This window comes from Wolffia australiana, chromosome 3 (genome assembly GCF_029677425.1).
Source record: "Wolffia australiana isolate 7733 chromosome 3, ASM2967742v1".
Classification (NCBI taxonomy): Eukaryota; Viridiplantae; Streptophyta; class Magnoliopsida; order Alismatales; family Araceae; genus Wolffia; species Wolffia australiana.
In genome coordinates this window covers 10,422,541-10,447,075 of record NC_135837.1, presented here as the reverse complement: position 1 = coordinate 10,447,075, position 24,535 = coordinate 10,422,541, and the positions used below count along the sequence as shown (strand labels likewise).

At 42.2% G+C, this 24,535-nt stretch overlaps 1 non-coding gene and 1 pseudogene across 1 annotated transcript; one reads left to right on the top strand and one right to left on the bottom strand.

Annotated features, from left to right (window-relative positions):
- Positions 1–4,591: 4,591 nt before the first annotated feature.
- Positions 4,592–4,700, top strand: LOC144701547 (small nucleolar RNA R71). Its single transcript, XR_013581040.1, has one exon. It is a non-coding gene; the product is annotated as a small nucleolar RNA R71 (small nucleolar RNA).
- Positions 4,701–15,152: 10,452 nt separating this feature from the next.
- Positions 15,153–15,246, bottom strand: LOC144701577 (small nucleolar RNA R71; annotated as a pseudogene).
- Between the last annotated feature and the right edge of the window lie 9,289 nt (positions 15,247–24,535).

Here is a 24,535-nt window from a genome sequence, read left to right as displayed (position 1 = left end):
TAGTGTTAGTTCAAAATCATTATTCTTAGACGATAAAAGATTAGTAAGAGGTTTAGAAATTTTAGCAAAGTCCAAAATAAAATGTCTATAGAAACCAGCGTGGCCAAGGAAACCTCTAAGGGTTTTTAGGTTGGTTGGAGGTGGAAGGTCATGAATGATTTCGATCTTGGCCTTGTCGACTTCCAGTCCACGGTTGCTTACCATGTGACCCAGCACCACTCCCTCTTGCACCATGAAATGAGATTTTTCCCAACTTAATACGAGGTTGGATTCAATGCATCTCCTTAATACTTTGGTGAGGCTTAGGAGGCAGTTCTCATAGGTAGATCCAAAGACAGAAAAATCATCCATTAAGATTTCTAAACATTCTCCCAATAGATCGGAGAATAATACATTCATGCATTGCTTGAATGTGGCGGGTGCGTTACATAGCCCAAAAGGCATACGCCTAAAGGCGTATGTCCCCACAGGACTTGTGAAGGTCGTCTTTCCTTGATCTTCAGGGTGTATGTTCACCTGGTTGTATCCTGAATACCCATCAAGAAAGCAGAAGAATTGCTGCCCAGATAGTTTTTCTAAGATTTGGTCCATGAATGGTAGTGGGTAATGGTCTTTCTTGGTGGCCTTGTTTAACTTTCGATAATCGATGCACACCCTCCAGCCTGTGGTTAGCCTCTTTTGCACTTCTTCTCCTCTCTCATTCACTTCTATAGTCACTCCTGACTTCTTGGGAAATATGTGTACAGGGCTTACCCATCTACTATCGGAGATAGCATATATGATTCCTGCATTTAACCACTTCAATATTTCCTTCTCAAGGACTTCTCTCATATAAGGGTTGAGTCTCCTTTGATGCTCTCTACAGGGTCTAGATTCCTCCTCCAAGAAGATCCTATGTTCACAAATCGAGGATGGAATTCCCTTAATGTCATCAAATGTCCAACCTATGGCCTCCTTATGCTCTCTAAGTACCTTGAGCAATTCCTCTTCTTGTTTTTTAGTAAGTGATGAAGAGATGATCACATGTAAAGTTTTCTTGTCATCCAAGTATGCATATTTGAGGGACGAAGGTAGAGGTTTTAACTCTAGGCCTACCTCAACTGAAGGAGAGTCCATAATCTCATCATCTAGCTCTCTCCCTTCTACGTGCGATAAATACTCCTTTATAACTTCCACCTCTCCTTCATCCTCCGTACACAAATTTAATTCTTCATTGCTTCCTAAGGGGCACTTTATCATTTTCGATATATCAATTTGAACTCTCTCTTTTCAAATTTTGAATTCCACAGTCCCCTTCTCCCAATCCATAATTGTCCTTGCCGTGACTAAGAATGGTCTTCCTAGAATTATAAGAGCTAAGCTAATATTCCCCGATATCTTTACATCAATCACTATGAAATCCACCAGGATTTCACAGTTTTCTACGGTGATCATTGATAAGCTAAAAAATTATGTTTATATATGTCATTATTTAGGGATTTTTCGAGCTTAATCACTAAAATTTTATATCCCTTAATACTTGAGTAAGGGGTCGAACCCTAGGGAGGCGATGGAAAATATTCAGTTTTCTTTCTGATTAGGGTTTTCAATTTTAAACCTAAGTGAATAGATGTTTTGTTTTTTTATTTAGATGCTAATAGCTTTAAGTTTTACCTAACATTCTATCCTTTTGAACTTAAGAGATTTTACTGTTTCTTTGTTATTGAATCACAGCAATATAAATCACTTAATTCTATACTTATATTTGATCTAAAATCTTTAGTTATTTTGAATAATATTTGTAATTTTTTTTAGTGAATTTGAGATCTAATTTGATTAAGTGTTTTGTATTTAATTTGATTTATTTCACTATTTTTGTCAGAAGACGTTTTACTAATTTTTTAAGAATAAAAGAAACTAATTTTTATGGGATTTGTAGAGCATCTTTATAACAATTTTATTTTATACTATTTATTTCCAAATTGTAGATATGTCCTAAAACGGCAAATTTTAAATCGAATTCACGATTTGCTTATTCAAGATGAACGGAATCGTGAATCCAGTTCATGATTGATTCGATTCTAATTTCAGATAAGATTTGAAAGAGGAGGTTTAGACTAAACTATTACCAAACGATTTTAAAACGAACTAAAATCTATGAAATAAAACGATTAAACTCGGAGCATAAAAAGAACGACGGCGAGAATAAATGAGTGTAAATTTCAAAAAGTTAACGATGAAATATGGTGAAACAATCAAAGGTAGAGAGACCTGGATATACCAGAAACTATCACGGAGTTGATTCGAGCTGATCTCGAGCAACGGACGCCAATTTTTTCTCGGATTTGGTTTGAATTTGACGAAGGACGATGGCACCGGATCTGCGGAATTTCAGCTCAATTTTGTTCCCCAATCGCTCCTGGCTGATTCTTGAGTCTTCAAGGAGGCTAGGCGATCGTTCCTTGAGCTTAACAAATCAAGAATGATCTGAAATCTTCACATTTCTTCCTATTTATCACCGCAGAATCACAAGAACAGCTTCTTCCGATTCTGTTAGAACTTTTATCTAATTCGTGTCGTATGGTGGGCATACGACGCGATGCCACTGGCTCGTTGAGCCTTCCCGTGTCTTCTTTCTGTGCGCGACACGCACGGGATCGGGCACGTGTGTGTCACACACGGAAAGCTGTGGCTCTTCCTTCTGATTAACTCGCGCGGCGCTGCGTGTGGATCGCCTCGTTCGTGAGCCCTGCGCTTATAAGCATAGTTAGAGCTGAAAGCTGGCCCAATAAGGGCCAGTCTATATAAAAAAAACATTTGTAAATGAAATACTTTGAAATAAAATGAAAGAAAAAGGTTAATAATGCGAAAAGATGTCCTAATAGCGTCTAAAATAAGTTTTATTGTTTTTTTTTGTATTTTATTTATAGAAATAGGTCAATTTAAAAGCATTTAAATCCTTCGAATGATGTTTTAAAAACCATTAAAAATGTCCAAATTGACCTAATTATTTGTCAAATACATCATTTACTTTGAAATTTAAGGAAATTCTTGTTATAAGCTAAAATCATGGTAACATGCATTAAAAATTAATCTTTTTACGCATTAAAGTCCTAAAAATATGACAAAATTAGCTCTTTTTTAGATCCTATTTTGGTGTTATCAATCATGACGTCAGTCAACCTACCTTCAGGTTGCCTAACCGTCCCATCAGCTACGAGTAGGTCCATATGAATTTCCTCCAATTCTCCAAATCCATACTCTTCGTACAAAGTTGTTGGAATGATACTTATGCTCGCTCCGGTATCTTATAAAACTTTGGAAATGGTTTTTCCTCCTATTTCACATGTAATGAAAGGGGCTTCAGGATCTCTCATTTTGATAGGGATAGCATTCAAAATGCTAGATGCATTTTCTGAAAGTTTAACTACTTCCCTAGGGTTTCTAGTAGTGCAAGAATCCTTAAGGTATTTCTTTAAAGAGGGTGCACACTTAAGCATGTCTTCTACAGTAACACTCATAGTGGCTTTTTAAAAATTTTCTAGCAACCTATGTTCATAGTCAATGACAGGTTTTATTCTCTTTAGAGCCGAGGGATAAGGAACATCATGAGTATGGGTGGAAGGTAGAGGCTCCTTAGCATAAGAAGTTTCCTCTTCTTCTCTACTTTGCTCATGTTCCTTCCTTGAGTTTTCTGCAGAATTCTGGTAAGGGTCCTGAAGTTCTCTCCCACTTCTCAGTTTTGAGATTGCTAGAACTTTAGGATCTTCCTCACTCATCTCATCATGAATGGAATGCTGTACATGGTGTAGATTGCATGGATTTATCATGGTTTTAGTAGGGAATCTACTAGATGTGCAGTTAGGTTCTATTTGTGTACCTTGAGGTTCAGAAGTTCCAGGCTGAAAGCTCTCCAGCAGCTTCCTCATTTGTTCTTGTGACTCCAGCATCTGCCTTGTTTGGAACTCCATCATCACCTGCATTCGCATCTCCATCTCTGCTCTCAATTTCTGGTTTTGCTTCTCTATCATGTCTGAAATAACCGGGGTTAGTGTAGAAAAATCAGGTTGAGTTTGAGAGGAAACCTGGTAATGCTGAGGTCTAGGCTGGAATTGTTGCTTCTGCTGGAATGGAGGCTGAAATGGGGCCTTGCTGCCCTGGTTGAAAACCAGTCTTCTTTTGGCCAGCCCATGGTTGTTGTTGGTTGAATGCTTTCACCTCCTCTTCCATGGACTGGCAAGCTCCATCTTCCTGTTCTCTGCTGAAACATAGAGAGAAAATTTTTGCTTTAATAATGGGAGAGTTGTTCAGGAAAACATTCCTCAAGGTGGAGGTGAGCTCCTCCAATTTCTGGTTGGTTTCCCTAAGGCCTGCTTGCAGCTCCGCCTCCTTAGCATTGACCTACATAATTCCTGCCCTCTTTGGCTGCAGATTTCTCCCTTTTTGGTTTGCTCCAATTTCCTGCAGACCAGTTTCTGCAACTCTCTCCAAAATGTCAAACACTTCATCCTCATATGCAGTGTAGAAAGTCCCACCGGTGGCTAAATTCACCTTATTTTTCATGAAGTCTGAAAGAGATTCATAAAAAATTTGGGCTAGTTGACAGTTTTCAATTCCATGATGAGGGCACTTCCTCATCAAATCATTGAACCTCTCCCAGGCCTCACTAAATGCTTCACCTTCATGGGGATGGAAATTATGAATTTCTCTTCTATAAAAATGAGTTTTGGAGAGAGGGTAAAATTTCTGCAGAAATTTTCCCTGCATGTCATCCCAAGAATTTAAAGTGATTCCTAAGTTACGATACCAAGAGAATGCTTTATCTTTTAATGTCAAAGGAAAGTACTTCATTTTTAGCATTTCTGTAGATAATCCTGGAACATTTTGTGAAGAGCACCTAATGTGGAAGTCATCTAGAAATTCTAAGGGATTTTGTGCAGCTGATCCATTAAATTCAGGTAAGGAGTGTGTTAATGCATTGTCATACCTGAATATAATACCCTCACCTATGTTTAAATTTACATCCGTTTGCCTCAAGCTTCCAGAGGGTGTTGATCTGTCCACCATAGTTCTCCTTCTCTCATGCTGCTGACGTCCTTCTTCTTCCATGTTTTCCGGCTGGTTTTCTGGTTCTGTGACTGTAGATTCTGGAGTGGCATCTCGCGCAACGTTCTCTGCAGATCTCTCACCGGCTTTAGACCTTGTCACTACCATAGACTTCAAAAGAAAGTTAGAAGGACAATAAGCTGAAGATTTTTAAGTTCTGCAGCTTTAGGAAAATGGGTCAACAATAACTAAAAAGAAAAGAAAAAATTAGTAATGTTCTACCGTGCTCCCCGGCAACAGCGCCAGTTGATAAGCTCCAATTCATTGTATTTTTACTGGTTATTTATCAGTCAATCGTGTGAGGATTGAGCTTATGCAACAATATTTATAACCTCACAGCCTTAGGGCGAGTAAGGTGTCGATCCATAGAGAGCAGGTAAAATAATAACAATTCTTTTTATTTGCAATGCAGATTATCAGATCTCTATATTCAGTTTTAACAATTAGAGATATTATCTTCAGTGAAATTCAATTAGTTTCCTCAGAAAAGATGTGTAGAATAACTTCTCAGTGGAATAACAATTTCTTTCCCAAGATTAGTCCATAGAAGTTAATAATTCACTGATGTTTATCTTACCCACAGGCTCACGTCTGTGGAAGTGGCAAAACAGCAAACACCCGGCGCACATACGCACGGGTGGGTCCCGTGCACGGCGATAGCTACGCGCGAGATGCGCCTGCGCGCGACGATTGCTGCGCGCGGCGACTACTGTGCACGGGTTTTGCCTGCGGGCGGCGTCTATTGCGCGCGGCGACTGCTGCGCGCGACGACTGCTGTGCGCGGGTTTTGCCTACGCGCGGCGTCTGTTGCGCGCGGCGACTACTGCGCGCGGGTTTGTCCCTACGCACGGCGTCTTCTGCTAGTGGCGCGGCTACGCGCAGCTCGGGTGCGTGCAGCCTTGGCTGCAAGCAGTCTGGGCTATGCGCAGCCCAACTGCGCGCAACCTTGGCTGCTAGCGGCCTTGGTTGTGCGCAGGCTTGCTGCGCACGACCTTGGCTGCTGGTGCCTTGGTTGTGCACGGATTTGGCTGCAGGCAGTCCTGGCTGTGCGCAGCCCTACCGCGCGCAACCTTGGCTGCTAGCAGCCTTGGTTGTGCATAGGCTTGCTGCGCACGACCTTGGCTGTTGGGGCCTTGGTTGTGCACGAATTTGGGTGAGCAAGGCTTGTTGCTGCTACAGAGTAGAATGCAAACACAATAGCTATGGAAAACTGTGGAATTGTTTGGGGCAAACAGAGTCGAAGAACAACTTAAACATACAATAAACCTTCAAATAATCAAAACAAGTACAATGTCAGTTGTAGAACACTGGGAATACACTGCTCGGTGCTTCCCAGTCCAACCTAGACTGTCTTAGATGGGGAAAAGCACAATGGCTGAAACCACTACAATCGCACCGATCTTGGTCACAATCCTTCCGGCAAGGAGGTGCTCATCTTGTCTTGGTTATGCCTCAGCTTGCTACTCCTCCCCTGCTCCAATGCTCATCAGCTCCTGGAGGGTCTGCAGAACTCATCTGCTCCAAGCCCTAGCTTGTTTTGCTGGAAATTCTGGACAACGTAATATGAGCCCTCAAGAGGCTATTTATAGGTTTCTCTCAATTATGCTTCTTGGAGATTTTTAAGGCTTTTCTTCCTTATAGTTTTTCGCCAGCTCCTCTTAGTCACCTGCACTTCTCTTGATGCTTGATCCATATCTGAACTCATTAAATCCAATAAGTGAGATCTAATCCTCTTGATTCAAAGAATCAAGTGGGGTTAGTAAGTAGGAAAATAATGCACATGAGATATAGCCAATTTGGAATAAATGAGTGCAAATGATACTTCCATGCTCAAGAAATCCTTAATGATCGATCCTCCGCCCCCACCGTCGGCCTTCGCCGCCGCCGACCGGCCGCGTCTCGTCTACCTGCATCGCTGTCGCCGCCAGTTGCGTAATCGCCGCTATCCGCCCACCGTCAACTCGCCCAGCTCGCCACCTCTGAGCGGCGCACGCGTCTCGCCCCACTTCCACCGTTCCTAGCCATGGATGCCCCGACCAGCCCCTACCGCAAGCACTCCCGCTGCCCACTATCTTCAAGCTGCCGTCCCCACTCCGCGCCATTGTCGCCTTTCCTCACCGCCGACAACCGCTACGCGGACGCCACCGTTGACTCGCCGAACCCTGCAGTGCGCCCGTATCAGCCATACCCCGCCCGTACAGGGTGAATACCGCCGCGCGCTCCCGTGCTGCGAACGACGCCTATCGGTTTGCGTAGACCGACCGTCGTCGCTTGCGCCCACGCTGCAGATTGCGCGCTGCGGATTGCGCTTGTGCCTGTGGACGACGCCTGCCGGCTCGGGCTGTGCTCGGATTCTTCAATGCTGGAGTCAGCTCTGGGGCTGCGCCCTCCCGGCTCCTGTCACTGCCCCCGCCAGCTCAGTGCGGGCGCCGTAGTCTGTGCCTAGCCCCGTCACCAGGCTGCCCCCGGATTGTGCCCTCCGCTGCTCCGACATACAACACTAGTGCTGTTCTGTGCCTGCACTCTACATCCCCCCTCCCCTGTCGTTGTCGTCTATTCGTGCCACCGGTGCACCTTCCCCGGTAGCACTCCATCGCCCGCGGCCTCGGACTTACGGATTCTCCAGCTCCTGTGTTACGATATAACCGTCTCCAGTGCGACGAAGGTACTTCCAAACCCTGTTCTTCACGTCTCTTACTTTCTTCGGTGCTCTTTTGATTTGCCTCCTCTGCGCTCGGGATAGATAGGTGAGAGCAAGACAGGTTGAGAAAATGATGAATCCTATACGAGAGTCTTACCTGCCCGGTACGAGTTGGGTTCTCCTGGCGCATGTGATCACATCAGCGGGGTGTCCCCATTTGGCGACGCACTGGCCCTCGACCCTTTTGGACGAGGTTCCGGAGGTCCGTTTGACCTCACTAGATGCGACCCCGTCAATCTCTGGAACGGCAACACTGCTCTCCTTCGCACGCAAGTACGATAGTAGGATTTTTCACGCATCATCGTTATCGTACATACCTGTCCATTAGCATCCTCGGATGACGTTGCCCATCTTCGTCCGATTGTGATCCCGATTCGAAACCGAGCCGTTACCCTCGGTGTCGACCGGAGGACATCTTGACGAACTAGGGCATCGAATCCTGCTTACCGAAGGACCGGATTTCCCACAAATAAGTACTGCAATTTTGGGACGAGTGCGGCGCCGGATTGTCAAAAATCACGTCAAATTTTAGCTCCAAAATGCATCAAGGGCATTGTTGAGTCTTCGAGGGGTCTAGGAGATTAATCCTCGAGCTTAACAATCAAGAATGGAGCTCAAAGTTTTGTTTTCCCGGCTTTTGTCGCCGCGAAATCAGAATAACAGCTTCTTTCGATTTCCTTATTTTGTTTCTCCTTTTCGCATTGTATGCTTGACATACAACGCAGCCCGATTGGTCCGTGCATTGTCATGTACAGCTCTTCGCTCGTACGCACGGAGCTACGTATGTGCAATTTACATGGACAAGATTTTGCACACATTTTGAATTGCATATTCGCATTCGCATTGGCTTCACTCGCTGCGTCGCATGCAACGAGTTAAGCTGCATGCAATTGGTCTCTATGAATGACACGTGTGGTGAGCGACACACACGGTTATGTGTACGGGCGTGTTGCACAACGAAGGCACTATCGAGGCCTCTGATTGGCTTGCGGCATCTTTGTGCTTGTCCTGCTCAAATCATCAACCAATTAGCGATTAAACTGGCCCAATAAGGGCTAATTAAAAGAAAACCATTTTAATTAAAAACCAACTGGAATAAATCGTAGAAAATGTTTATTAATGCAAAAAAAAGTATTATTAATTTTTAAAATCTATTTGATTGTTTATTTTCTTGCCTTTTATATAAATTATCAATTAAACATTTAATTTCTTTTCAATTTTATTTTAAAAGCTTTTAAAATGCATATACTGACCTAGTTATTTATTAAACAGATTATTTAACTTGAGATTCAAATAAATTATTTTTTAAAAAAAATCATGATGACACGCGTGAAAATTTATGTTTTTAATCATTAAAACCCAAACATACGATGAAATTAACACTAATTTAGCTCCTATTTGCATGTTAGGATGAATTATGAAATTACATAGACAGTTTCATACCCCCTAAAGGTACAATGACTGTGAATGACTATGTCATGCCTTTCTGAGTTATAACTAAACCTTTGGATTTGACTAGAGCTAAAATAGACGAGGACACAAAGAATTACATGTTCTTGAGTGGATTGGGGACTGAATACAGTCTGTTGGTTTTATGCTTTACGGGTAATCTTGATCAGTTGAAATTCGAAGATATTCTGATTAACCGCAAAGGGCATGAAGTTTACATGGAATATGAACAAACTGCAAAGACAAACATCTACCCTCCTATGCAAAATGCAAGTCAGATACTGGCGGGACCCTCATCAGACCAAGCTCAAAGGAAGAGAAAATCACAATGCAAAGGGATATAGTGAGAACCGACGGAGGGGAAGAGGCGGATATAATCAATTCCAACCCAGGTGTCAAATTTGTGCTCAATTTGGTCACATAGCTCATGAGTGCCAAGAGTTTACATGAATGGAATATATGGGACAGACAACATAGGGTCATTAGAATGTTCCTCATGCTCACACAAAAAACAGATCAGATAATGGGGTCTGGTTTCCAGACACTAGAGCAACCCATCGTGTGGCTGCAGGTTCAAGTCTGGCCTCAAATGCAACCGTCTATCAAGGAAATGACCAAGTACAACTAGGTAATGGTACAGGTTTGGCAATTCTATCAGTAGGATATTCTAAAATTTCAACCTATGATAAGAATCTTTTCGGTAAAGACGTCCTGCATGTTCTTGAAATTAAGAATACTTTTTATCTGTTTATATACTGACATTAGCCAATGATTTGTTTTTGGAATTTTACCCTTCTTATTTCCTACGAAGAACACGAAACCAAGCTGAATCCTGCTGAAGGAAAAAACTAGAGATGGGCTGTATTGTTTGAAGCTAAGGATGTACCGATCCGCTACACTCGTTGGAGAAATGACAAAGATGGGGGACCATCCAGATGATGCCAGGATGGGACGACTCCAGCCACGCCGAGTTGCTCGCGCCCATGCTCGCCATCCAAGGTTTAAGTACTCCGCGTAAGCATCTTATTTTCGTCTTTTATTTGTTTTGCCTTTTTGTTATTTTTGTCCTTGGATTTTACGGAATGGGTCGATGTTTGGGCCTCGTCCTTGTTATGTTTTTTTTTTGCTTGTAACCGTTAAAGAGAGGCCGAACCACGTCTCGCGATGGTTCGTCCTCTCCACGATCTCACTTGGCACCTATCCTCACTATATAAGGGGATAGCATGCCCAAGTGAAGGTTGAGGCATTTGTTGAAGAAATTTCCAAGTTGTCTCCACCTTATCGTAGATAGGAACTAGAGTGTAGAGAGGAGTGGCTAGCCTCGCCCACGTCGAGATCACTCTGTGGTTAGAGCTCGCGCCATCACGTCCATATCACTCCATGATGACATGTCTCAACGTCCCGTCGAGACTACTCCGGGTCGCTTAAAGATTCAAGAAATCGTCTCTTCTTGAAGCCGAGGAATCCTCCGTCGAGATCACTCTGAAGGTTTCTCTAGAATTCAAGAAGGCACCTACGAGGCAGAAGCGTCGCCAGCCGTTCGCATCGAGATCACTCCGGGTACGCGCTGCCTACGTTCCTCTCTCCAAGATTCCGCCAACCGCCAGCAAGAATTCTGCTCCTAGATCAAGGAATCCCTCTTTCTTGAGGTTCTTGAGGTGGCTAGTCTTCAAGAAAACCCCTTCTTGGAGGTTGCCGCTCGCCGTGCATCACCATCAGCACTGGAGTGACACCGCCGCACCTCCCCGCCGATGTCACTCCGTTGTCAGCACCGCACTACGCCCCGCGCTCCGCTTCACCCACACCCGTGCGTGCCGCTGCGCTTGACTAGCTGAGTGCCCCGGCCCGCCGCCTAGAGCTAGAGCGCGGCTGCGCCGGCTGTCTTGCGCCTGCACGCGCCTGCCGCCCGCACGTGCTCTGCCTGCGCGCAGCCTTGTTCCCGTGCGCGCCCCACGGCTGCACACGCCGTCGTGCACGTGCGCACGCCCCGCCGCCTGCACACGCCCAGCCCACACGTGGCCCCGCACCGTGCACGCAGGCACCCGCACGCGCACAGCCCACGCACGGCCCTATGCTCGGTACCCGCACGCGCCAAGCCCGCGCGCGGCCCGCGCCCACGCTCGTTGTCTGGCGCCCGCGCGTGCATCAAGCACTAGCCTGTGCCATTGCTCGCTTGACGTCCGCGTGCGCATGCCTTGCGCACATGCCACGCGTGCCCTCCCGCGGCCGCTCGTCTACGACCATCTCTCATCTGCATGTCGGTCCACCCTCGTTGCCAGCATCCAGAACACTTATTGCGCCATGGATTATCGACAATCATGTGCCTATTCGTCTCCCTTACTTTAATTCCAGTATTATTACCTGCTTCTAGTGCCATCTCCCGCTATCTCTTCCTCTGCCCTAGGTTACTCTAATAAGTGCCATAGGATAGCCAACCTGTTGAGAGATAGGGTTTCTTGCGGTAGAAAATTACTCGTTGATCTTTAGACCTAGGACAACTCCGAGCCTTCAAACGCCCCTCCCTCCTAGACGTCGTAGTTGGTCTCGCAGGGTCATTGGGAGTCTCATCTGATCAATATCTCTTCTTAGGGGACGACGTTAATCATCCTCCCTCGCTCGGAATCGTCTTACTTGCTCATTAAAGGGGTTTTTCACCAGACCTTCATTTTATATTAATTACGAGCTCATTCATCTTTGTCCTGTGACGTAATACAAGCCGTATGATCCCGGCACGCCCATCGTTTTACATCATATTGGTATCAGGGCCGGTCGTGTTAGCTTTTCCTTAACACGGTCGGTAGAATATCATTTGAAATTTTATTGAAGTAAAATCCATCATATTTCAAAATTCAGTCACATCTATACACGTCATTTCAGTGCATCCATCACTATCATACCTGTAGAAAGTTTATTGGTGGATTCTTGACTATAGAATGGTTTGCACGGGAGCCCAATGTCTAAAGGCCGACATAGATTATCACGACAATGATTATGACCATGATCTCATTTGAAGAACGATTTCACATAGATCATTTGAAGAATGAGGACGTAGCTTTACCTCCTCCTCCGCCTAGGGAATCCGCTCCTCGGGTTTTGATGCCCCTCAACGAAACGGTACCACCAGCACCTCGAGCTTCTGAAGACCAACGTTCTGTCACCGCGGCACCTACGCGTAAGTCCTCGGTGAATGAGCATTGTGGTGACCCCTCGGCCAGCAAGGTTCCCCAACGCTCAGGTAAGACCCCCATGCTGGACCTTCCAGCTCCGACGCGCCGCCCGCAAGATCCACTAGCGCCTCCATTCTGCTACAACCGATGAGAAGACTGGGAGAACGGCTATGGGGAACAACGAAGAACTCCTCCCCCCTAGGAAGAGTATCCTGCAGCGCGATATTATGACGATCGTTCCTACCCACCGGATAGGAACTACTACCCACCCAAGAACAGAAGTTCTCGTCATCTTGATCATCATGGGTATCCCCACGAGATGGCCCATAACCCTAACAAAATACCTGTCCCGAATGCTCCCCACTACTCGTCTATACTGGGTAGCCCACAGCATCCACCCACTACCCGTCGACCGAAGGTCGCCACGTATGGTGGTAGCTCCGCCCACCCACACTATTATGGGTCAGGACCCGCACTGGCACCAGTCCATTACGAGGAGCCCTCGGTACCACTTCGAACGACACCGAGACACGCCGCCGACTACCACTACGCACCTCCTCGGGAGTATATAAATCCAAAATGATAGTAATATATATGTGCAATCTCAGCTAATTTATCTACTTCTTTATCTTTATTTGGATATATTATCAACATTTATGTTAAGATGTGAAACATCCTGAAACAAAATCACCTTTTTCTAATTTGGAGTTAATTATTATCATTTGTGGGACTAACCCCACTTAACTCAATGAGTTAAGTGGAATGAATCTCACTCTCTTCTTAGTTTATGTGGAAGATGCAAGAATTAGGTGAAACTTTCATGAATAAAGGGGATAATTAAATGAAGAGGAAGCTATTTGGACCAGAGGAGAAGGCTCAGCCACAACCCTAGGCCAAGAAAGAAGGCCCAAAGCAAGACAGTTGGCTCTAGTCTAAAGGCCCACTAAGGAAGGTCCACTAAGCCCACTATGAGAGGCATGTTGGGCCAAAGAAAGGAGGGAAAGGGGAAGGTCCAGTCATGATTATTTATGAATATTTCAGGGGTTAAATGATGATTGGAGGACAACCTTGGACGTGGATCCAAGCCAGAGAAGAAGATCCAGCCATTCAATCCACAAAACATCCAAGGGTGGAGACTTAAAGATAGCACCTTTAATGCTAATTAAGGAAAGAAGCCTTGAACATCCAGGGGGTATTTCAAAGGTCTCAATGCTGATTGGAGGACCATAATGGATGTGGATTATGACCCTGAAAAGAAGATCTGGCCATCCATTGTATTAAAAATCCAATGGCTCTCCTTTGCTCTCTCTCCCTATATAAACTCCTTCACCCTATTGTAAAATTCATCTTGTGATTCAATCCAAAGTAATGTTTGGTGGCCTAAGTGCAATTGAGTCATAAATCCATTCACCTCAGTGAGTTCCAGGCTGATCAGGAAGCATCCAGGGTTGAAGAAGCTGGTGGAAATGAGAAGAAGAAGTCCCTTGGACCTTATCGGGTGTGACAAAGAGGTTACCTTATTATTTATCCTTTTTCATTCTTTTCTGTTCGTCTTTTGTCTTTTGGGTAGTCTTAGATCAGCTAGCCAATATCCAGACGGTTCCAGTGCATCTAACCATGCTCTAAAATTCGTTCTAGAACTCATTCTATAGTGATTTTAGTACAGTCCATTGTTTCTCTCTCCTCCACCAAGGCACCTTCCCCATTTGGCATCCGGACTTAGCCGAATTTTGACTAAGTTCAGAACGCCAAACTGTTTCATTTCCTATTTTGTTTTAGTTTTCAAATACTCCTAAAAAATACCAAAAAAGTTATTTTCTGCCTATTAATATTATTATAATATTATAATAATAATTTATTTTTCTTTGTTATATATTTTCATTTAATTAGTTATTTACCTTCATATGTAGTAAACCTACCTCTAAAATTATTAAAAAATACATAACTAAAGCACAAATTCCTAAGAAAAAAACCCTTGCTCCATGTGGATCGACCCTTACTCTCCTTACTCTAGTAAGGTTATTATAAATTTTTGTTGTTTTAATTCGGATAAACCAACAACACTAATTAGTGAAGTTAGCTCATCACTAATTACCCCAAAATCTGAATTATCAACTGGTGCCGTTGCCGGGGAGCACGGTGATTGTTTTTAGTGAATTTGTATTTTTTCCTCTTTTGCCAAAGTTGAGGGCAGCTAACCCTCAACAAACGGTACTTCTAACTACTTTTTTGGAGATTGATGGTCTTAACAAGGTCTAAGGCTGGGACTAGTGCTGAGGAAGATTTAGACACTCAATATCCTGCTCTTCCAGCAACACTTACAGCTCAAGATAAAGAAGAAGTCGATATGGCAGAAGATGGTCACCCATAACAAGGGAGGAGAAGGACGATGCTAGAGAGATCTACTCCATCAGGAAGTCTACGACAAACCGGTATCAACATCAATGTAGGTGAGGGGGTTATGTTTAGGTATGACAATGCCCTACTTAACACTCTCCCTGAATTTACTGGTCATTCTTCTCAAAACCCCTTAGAAGTTCTTGATGATTTTCACATTCGATGTTCCTCTCAAAATATTCCTGGTTTAACTACTGAAGCTTTAAAAATGAAATATTTTCTGCTTACTTTGAAAGATAAGGCTTTCCCATGGTATAGAAATTTAGGCATAACATTTAACTCATGGGAAGAAATGCAGAATAAATTTCTACATAAATTTTATCCCCTTTCCAAAACTAATTTTTATAGAAAAGAAATTCAGAAATTTTATCCCCATGATCATGAAGCATTTAGTGAATAATGGGAAAGGTTCAATGAATTAATCCGAAAATGCCCTCACCATGGAATAGAAAAATGTCAGCTAGCTGAAATTTTTTATGAATCACTTCCTGATATTTTTAAAAGTAAAGTGAATCAAATAGCTGGTGGCTCGTTCTATATGGCTTATGAGGATGAAGTCTTTGATCTTTTGGAAAGGGTGGCTGAAACTGACCTACAGGAAACAGGAGCAAGTCAAAATGGAAGAAATACCAACCCAAAACGAGGAGTGCTGCAAGTAACTTCAAAGGAAGCTGATATTCATGCAGGGATAAGAGAAACCAACAAGAAACTTGAAGAATTGACTTCCACTCTAAAGAATGCTTTTCTCCCTAACTCACCCCTTGTGAAAGCACAGACTTGTTCTATATGTTCTAGCAGAGATTATGAGGATGGAGCATGCCAACTTGGAGAGGAGGAGGTCCATTTGTTGAACCACAACCAACAGCCTTGGGAGGACCAAAGAGGACCATCTACAACAACCAAGGAATCTACTCCCAAAGAACCAAGGCCCCTTTCCAGGAACGAGTCCAAGTCCAGACCCCACCACAGTAGTCTTATCAAGCAGCTCCACAAAACCAGGTACAAGATTTGTCCACTGTAACACCTGTGATCTCTCACATGATAGAGCAGCAGAATCGAAGGCTACGGGAAGAAATGGAGATGCGCATGCAAGCCATGATGGAAACACAGAAAAAAATGATGATGGATGCGCAAGAGCAGACCAGACAGCTATTGGAGAGCTTGAAGCAAAGAACAGCTGACCATGGAGGTAAGGGAGTTGAATCCAACTCTCACTCAGGTCGATTTCCAACTCAACCTTCCATTAATCCCAAAAATTTATGTCATTTACAAGAGGAAACCCTATATCATGACAATGAGGAAGATCTTGAAGAAATTCAAGCCATTTCAAAATTGAGAAATGGCAAGGAACTTCAAGATCCTCACCGAGGCAAGGAAAAAACAAAATTGGAGGAAAATAACCTAAGAGAAGGAGAGGCTCCATCACCTAGTGTGGAACCCCTACCTTCAACCTACACCCCTCCCATTCCTTATCCTTCGGCCTTAAAACCCCTTAAGTCTTCTCCTGATTATGAGTATAGACTCCTAGAGAATTTCAAGAAAGCCACTATGTCAATAGCTGTAGAGGATATGATTAAATGTGCACCTTCTTTAAAGAAATATTTAAAGGATTCATGCACATCTAGGAAAACCAAGGAGGTAGGTAAGCTTTCTTAAAATGCCTCTAGTATCTTAAACTCTGTTCCCATTAAAAAGAAAGATCCAGGAGCTCCTTTTATTACATGTGAAATTGGAGGAAAGATTTTTACTAGAGTATTATTAGATACAGGAGCTAGTATTAGTATTATTCCAAAAGTTTTATATGAGGAATATAGTTTTTGGGGAATTAGAGGAAATCTGCATGGACCTAGTGGTAGCTGATGGAACAATTAGACAACCAGAGGGTAGGTTATCTGATGTGATGATAAACGTTGAAAATTGTGAGATCCCCGTCGATTTTATTGTAACTGAGGTAAAGGTAAAGGGAGATCTAAGTGTAGCGCCTATCATTCTAGGAAGACCCCTTTTGGTGATAGCTAGAATAATCATGGATTGGGAAAAAGGGACTGTTGAATTTAAGGTTGGAGAGGAAAGAGTTAAATTAGACATATCCAAGATGATGAAATGTCCTAAAGGGAGTAACGAAGAGTTAAAATTTTGTGATGAAGAGGAGGATGATGTCGATACTATTCGAGGGTTTTCATTGAGAGTAGATGATGCCAACGAGGAAAGAGTAGAACCTGAGCCTCCTACACTCTCCCTAGATTTGAACTTAGAGCTTAAACCTCTCCCATAATCTTTAAAATATGCATTTTTAGATTCTAGAAATTCCTTACCTGTGATTATTTCCTCGTCCCTTACTCCTTCACAAGAAAATGATATGCTTAAGGTATTGAGAGAGCATAAAGGAGCATTAGGATGGACATTGGAAGATATTAGAGGAATCCGTTCATCAATTTGTGAACACAGAATATTTTTAGAAGAAGATTCTAAACCTTCTAGGGAGCACCAACGTACTCTGAACCCACATATGAGGGAAGTATTAGAGAATGAAATATTAAAATGGCTAGATGCAGGTATTATTTATGCCATTTCTGATAGTGAATGGGTCAGCCCTATTCACATGGTGCCAAAGAAATCTGGAGTAACAGTAGAGATCAATGAAAAGGGAGAAGAAATCCAGAAGAGGCTGATAACTGGATGGAGGGTATGTATTGACTATAGAAAATTAAATAAGGCTACAAAGAAAGACCATTATCCACTTCCTTTCATTGATCAAATTTTAGAAAAACTATCAGGACAGAATTTCTTTTGTTTTTTTGATGGTTATTGAGGATATAATCAAGTTAACATTCATCCTGATGATCAAGAGAAAACAACTTTTACTAGCCCTGTAGGTACATATGCCTTTAGGCGCATGCCTTTTGGCCTATGTAATGCTCTAGCCACCTTCCAAAGATGCATGAACTCTTTATTCTCTGATTAAGTAGGTGATTGTTTAGAAATTTTTATGGATGATTTTTCTATATTTGGAGATTCTTTTGAAAATTGCCTTCTAAATCTAACTAAAGTTCTTCAAAGATGCATTGAATGTAACCTTGTGCTAAGTTGAGAAAAATCTCATTTTATGGTACAAGAGGGAGTGGTATTGGGGCACAAGGTCAGCAATCGTGGACTGGAAGTGGACAAGGCCAAAATAGAAGTCATCTAGGGCCTTCCACTCCCCACAAATCTAAAAACCCTTAGAGGGTTCCTCGGCCATGCAGGTTTCTATAGGAGGTTCATTCAAAACTTTGCTAAAATTTCCAAACCTCTTACTAATTTCCTTTATAGTAAAACTAATGAAATCACTTTGGATAAAAATGCTACTTCTGTTTTTGAAGAGCTGAAGAAGGCTCTCACACATGCACCTATTTTGCAAGCTCCAGATTGGAGCTTGCCATTTGAAATCATGTGTGATGCCTCGGATTTTGCTGTAGGGGCAGTCTTAGGACAGAGGAAAGAGAATAAACCTGTGGCCATATATTATGCTAGCAGAACTTTAATTGATGCACAACTCAATTACTCTACCACAGAAAAATAACTGCTAGCTGTAATTTTTGCTTTAGAAAAATTTTGACCTTATTTTCTTTGTAGTAAAATAATAGTCTACACTGATCACGCGGTATTAAAATATCTTTTATCTAAAAAGGAAACTAAACCTAGGCTTATCAGATGGATTTTATTATTACAGGAATTTGACATAGAAATTCAAGATAAAAAGGGCTGTGAAAATTATGTTGCTGATCATCTTTCTAGGATCAAAGTAAATGACTCCTCACTTATCGATGAAGCATTTCTAGATGAGCAAATTCTGGCTATCCAAACAGGAAATGTTCCATGGTTTGCAAACATTGTGAATTTTTTGGTGACAGGAAGAGTCCCTTCAGGATGGAGCTACAATGAGAGAAAGAAGTTCGTCAAGGACATGCGAGATTATTTTTGGGAAGAACCAGAGCTATTCCATCAAGGAGCTGATCAAATTCTTAGAAGATGCGTACCCGAAGAAGAATAGAACAGCATCCTTATATTCTGCCATTCCAACCTAGGAGGAGGTCACTATTCACCTAAGGTAACAGCCCATAAGGTAATGGAAAGTGGGTTTTATTGGCCAACTTTATTTAAAGATGCACATAATTTTTATTTAAAATGTTTAGCATGTCAAGCATCTATAAATATTGATAGAAAAAATCATATGCCTCTAAAACCCATTTTAGAAGTAGAAATCTTCGATTTATGGGGCATTGATTTCATGGGACCATTTCCTAATTCGAATGGATATGAGTATATTTTAATGGCTGTAGACTATGTCTCAAAGTGGGTAGAAGCCATAGCCACTAGGACCAATACCAGTAAAGTTGTCACTGATTTTGTGGAGACTTACATCTTTTGCAGATATGGATGTCCTAGGGCTATAGTTAGTGATGGGGGGTCACATTTTGTAAACTTTAATTTTAGAGAGCTTTTCAAAAAATATGGTGTACAACATAGAGTAACTACCCCATATCACCCGCAAGCTAATGGGCAGGTTGAATTATGTAACAGAGAAATTAAGAAAATCCTTCAAAAATTCGTGAAGCCCAATGGGAAAGATTGGCCATACAAACTAAATGAAGCATTATGGGCCTATAGAACAGCCTATAAAACACCCTTAGGAATGTCCCCCTTCAGGTTGATATTTGGAAAACCATGTCATCTACCATTGGAGTTGGAACATAAAGCTTCATGGGCAATTAAAAAGATAAATCTTTCTTTAGATGAAGCAGGAAAATGCAGGTTGCTCCAGCTCCAAGAACTTGAAGAAATTAGGAATGAGGCTTATGAAAACTCCAAGATATACAAAGCCAAGATGAAGACCTTCCACGACAAAAACTTCAGAAGAAGGACCATTGTCAAAGATCAAATGGTATGGCTTTACAATTCAAGATTAAAACTCTTTCCTGGTAAGCTAAAAAGTAGATGGAATGGACCTTATTTGGTAGTAGAATCATATGAAAATGGGGCCCTTTTAATTTTGGCTCCTAGAACCCATAAACAATTCACAGTGAATGGGGAAAGGCTGAAGCCTTACTTACATGATGATCCTCCTCATCAACCCCTTAGTATGATATTGGAAAAACCTGCAGGTTAGTAACATCCATAGAGCTGCATTAAAGCTTTTATTTCTATTTTTTACCTTTATTATTTTCTTTTGTTTCTTTTGTTTCTTTGTTTTTCTTTTGTTTTCTTTTCTTTTCTTTGGTTTCAGAAAATGCCTACCACCAATACATGAAATGGACGTGAAGGAACCTACATGAAAGCGCTCAACCCACTGTTTGCGCCCTCTAAACTCCTTTTTATATTTTCCTATGCATTGAGGACTATGCAACTGCTATGTGGGGGGAGATTCAATCCGCCTTAAAAGTTTTATATTTTCTATGATGTCTCAATATTTTTTTTTAAAATAAGATGCGGGGTATAAAAGATTCTTCAATTCAACATCATTCCATAACCAAACTTTGGACAGCCCCTTTTATTTTTTTACCTTAGAAGAAAATGTGGGGAAGCTAGGCTCACTGAGCGCATCATGATCATATTATAGGGGCATCAATGTTGATTTCTAGGTAGTACATGATCTTATCCCCAAATGGCGAGAGTACATGGTAGGGTGAAGGACAGATCTGAAAATCAAAAGGTGTATACCCCATAGATAAGGATTTGAGTGTTGAGTGAAAGTGTGACACCCCCACTACACCCATATTTTGATTTAACCGAACCTATCTGTGTGAATGACTACCTATCAGCCTAATCATATGCTGGATAGTGAGATGCACTTCTTCAAGTCTTGAGCACATTACCCCTCCATTTCATACCTCTTATAAAATCTTCATCCCACAATTCTTCATTTGCCATCTTCATCCATCTATGCTTACTGACCCTTTACCACCTTTACCTCACCGTACCTATATACGACCCCACCTCTTTGCTTATGAAATGCCTTACTCCAAAGTCATTCTATCTCTCTTATCTTTAAAAACAATATCATATTGATATTTTTCATCTGATTTTAAATATTTTCCATTCATATTCACTCTACATCTTCTCAATCTATTTCCTCTTTCTGATCCTCAAAGTAAAAAAAAAATAAAAAAATCCGCTTTGAGGGTAGAGTGATTACATGAAATCTGTGATTGACATTCATTCAAGAAAAATTATTTAATTACGGTAGTTCATACATCCTTTCTTATTCTCTTCTTCTATTTGCCGCCCCCAAAAAAAAAAGAAAAAAAAAACAGGAAATACAGAAAAATTACTATGAAAAATACATTTTACAATATTATGAAAAAAAGAAAGGAAAAATTACTATGGGGCTTGTTTCTTCTTCTTCTTCTTATTTGTTTCCTATGAACTGCCTATCATTCCATAATGAATGCATTCTCTACCTAGAAGAATAACTTATGAGGATCATCTTTACCTTCTTCTACCTTCCACATTTCTTCTTGAATCTTGGGAGTAGGCTATATAAGTAATCTTACTCCGACTTTCTTAACTCAGACTTTGCCCATTCTCCTTAAACCTTTCTTCTCATCTCTCTTGAAGCATAGAGTAGATAGGAAGCCATTTCTTAACACGCCTTGTTACCTTGTGCTCATAATAAGAGGCGTAGAGTGCATACTCTCTATTTCAGGTCTGATGAAGCTTTTAGGGACATCACCACTTAGGTAGCCCTTTCTCTTGTGAGCGAGTGAACGAAGAGGGGTGAGGCCCAGTTCAATGTGTGAAGTGAGGAAATATTTTTTTTATGGTGTTGAGCCTAGAGAGAAGTAAGCTGCCCTATTATGACCACCAGTTCTGCTCAGACCATGAGAAAAAAGTTCATGTATTCCTGCAAAGGTTTTGACCTAGATTGTCGAAGGAAAATGCTCATCTAGATATGTGATTGATAAACTTAACGCTTCATGCAGATACCTTCTTGGTGTAAAGGCGAGAAGGGAAGTCCAAAGAAAATCGAAGGGCATGGCTAAGGGACTAGCAATGATCTAAGTTGGGGGGTATTTGATAAATCCAAAATGATAGTAATATATATGTGCAATTTCAGCTAATTTATCTACTTCTTTATCTTTATCTGGATATATTATCAACATTTATGTTAAGATGTGAAACATCCTGAAACAAAATCACCTTTTTCTAATTTGGAGTTAATTATTATCATTTGTGGGACTAACCCCACTTAACTCAATGAGTTAAGTGGAATGAATCTCACTCTCTTCTTAGTTTACGTGGAAGATGCAGGAATTAGGTGAAACTTTCATGAATAAAGGGGATAATTAAATGAAGAAGAAGCTACTTGGACCATAGGAGCAGGTTCAGCCACAACCCTGGGCCAAGAAATAAGGCCCAAAGCAAGACAGTTGGCTCTAGTCTAAAGGCCCACTAAGGAAGGTCCACTAAGCCCACTATGAGAGGCATGTTGGGCCACAGAAAGGAGGGAAAGGGGAAGGTCCAGTCATGATTATTTATGAATATTTCAGGGGCTTAAATGATGATTGTAGGACAACCTTGGACGTGGATCCAAGCGAGAGAAGAAGATCCAGCCATTCAATCCACAAAACATCCAAGGGTGGAGACTTGAAGATAGCACCTTTAATGCTAATTAAGGAAAGAAGCCTTAAACATCCAGGGGGTATTTTAAAGGTCTCAATATTGATTGGAGAACCATAATGGATGTGGATCATGACCCTGAAAAGAAGATCTGGCCATCCATTGTATTAAAAATCCAATGGCTCTCCTTTGCTCTCTCTCCCTATATAAACTCCTTCACCCTATTGTAAAATTCATCTTGTGATTCAATCCAAAGTAATGTTTGGTGGCCTAAGTGCAATTGAGTCATAGATCCATTCACCTCAATGAGTGCCAGGCTGATCAGGAAGCATCCAGGGCTGAAGAAGCTGGTGGAAAGGAGAAGAAGAAGTCCCTTGGACCTTAGCGGGTGTGACAAAGAGGTTAACTTATTATTTCTCCTTTTCATTCTTTTCTGTTCATCTTTTGTCTTTTGGGTAGTCTTGAATCAGCTAGCCAATATCCAGACGGTTCCAGTGCATCTAACCATGCTCTAAAATTCGTTCTAGAACTCATTCTATAGTGATTTTAGTACACTCCATTGTTTCTCTCTCCTCCACCAAGGCACCTTCCCCATTTGGCATCCGGACTTGGCCAGATTTTGACAAAGTCCAGAGCGCCAAACTGTTTCATTTCCTATTTTTTTTTAGCTTTCAAATACTCCTAAAAAATACCAAAAAATTATTTTCTGTCTATTAATATTATTATAATATTATAATAATATTTTATTTTTCTTTGTTATATATTTTCATTTAATTAGTTATTTATCTTCATATGTAGTAAACCTACCTCTAAAATTATTAAAAAATACATAACTAAAGCACAAATTCCTAAGTAAAAAACCCTTGCTCCATGTGGATCGACCCTTACTCTCCTTACGCTATTAAGGTTATTATAAATTTTTGTTGTTTTAATTCGGATAAACCAACGACACTAATTAGTGAAGTTAGCTCATCACTAATTACCTTAAAATCTGAATTATCAGGAGTACCCTCCAAACAAACCTACCCAACCTAGGAGGCCGAACACCTACACGCCATCCGGAGTACGGCTATCCAGCGCCTCCCCCGGCACCGCCGAGACACTACGAGCACTATGTATACCTAGAGGAGCGTCCACGCTACCCTCAGGCACCTTGCCAAGCTTCATATTATCCGGAGCCATAGGATCATGCCTATCGGCGAGACGCACCCCATCGACCACAAGCTTGTCACCCCGAGGACGAACATGAGCTACGGAGAGAGGCACACCGTGCCAGGATCCTGAAGAGCGTCCGAATATAAGTGCATATCTTTGAAGGGCCACGGAACCCGAAGGACTACACAGATTAGGAGTCAGACTTGGAAAGTTATTTCCAATGGTAATGGATGATGACCTACGCGTGTCGTACGCCGAGGCTCGCCTAGGCGGCCAAGCCAAAATTTTTTGGGAAAACGAGAAGGAGGCCGCCCAACATCGAGGAGATCCTCCCTTCACTTGGGATGAGATGTCATGCAAGCTGAAGGATAATTATATCCCAAAGCTCTACATGACTTGACTCTTGCTAAAATGGATGGACCTTAAGCAAGGGAAGCACAAGGTCAACAAGTACATTGAGGATTTCGAGGAGTATAGGATGCGCTGCAAATATGTGGAAAGTCCACAAATTCAGATCGCATTCTTTATCCACGGGCTCCGCCCTGATTTAAGAGCACGGGTCTTAGAGCAGAACCCTCTGACCGTGGACCTCGCTTACAACCTTGTGGAGAGCAACGAGCTTAGCCACAACGATGTCGTGCCGTCCACCCCCGCCACTCCATGAGTGACTCAGACCACGATGACGGCTTCCTCTGCTACAAGAACTACATCATCTTGGAACCGAGGCAGCACGTCAGTGTACCGCCTGGCTGCCTCTACGATGACACTGGTCCCTACACCGACACTTCCCACCTCCTCAGCGATATCCACCGCTAGGGCCCCGAATGCGCCACGAGAACCCCTCCACTGCTTTAAGTGTAAGGGATTTGGACATCGCCATTCCGATTGTCCTACCCTCCTCGTCATCGACCTGCATGGGCATCCGATGGAAGAACAGCCCGACGACGATCTTGATGTGGATGAATATCTGGCTAAATGCCCC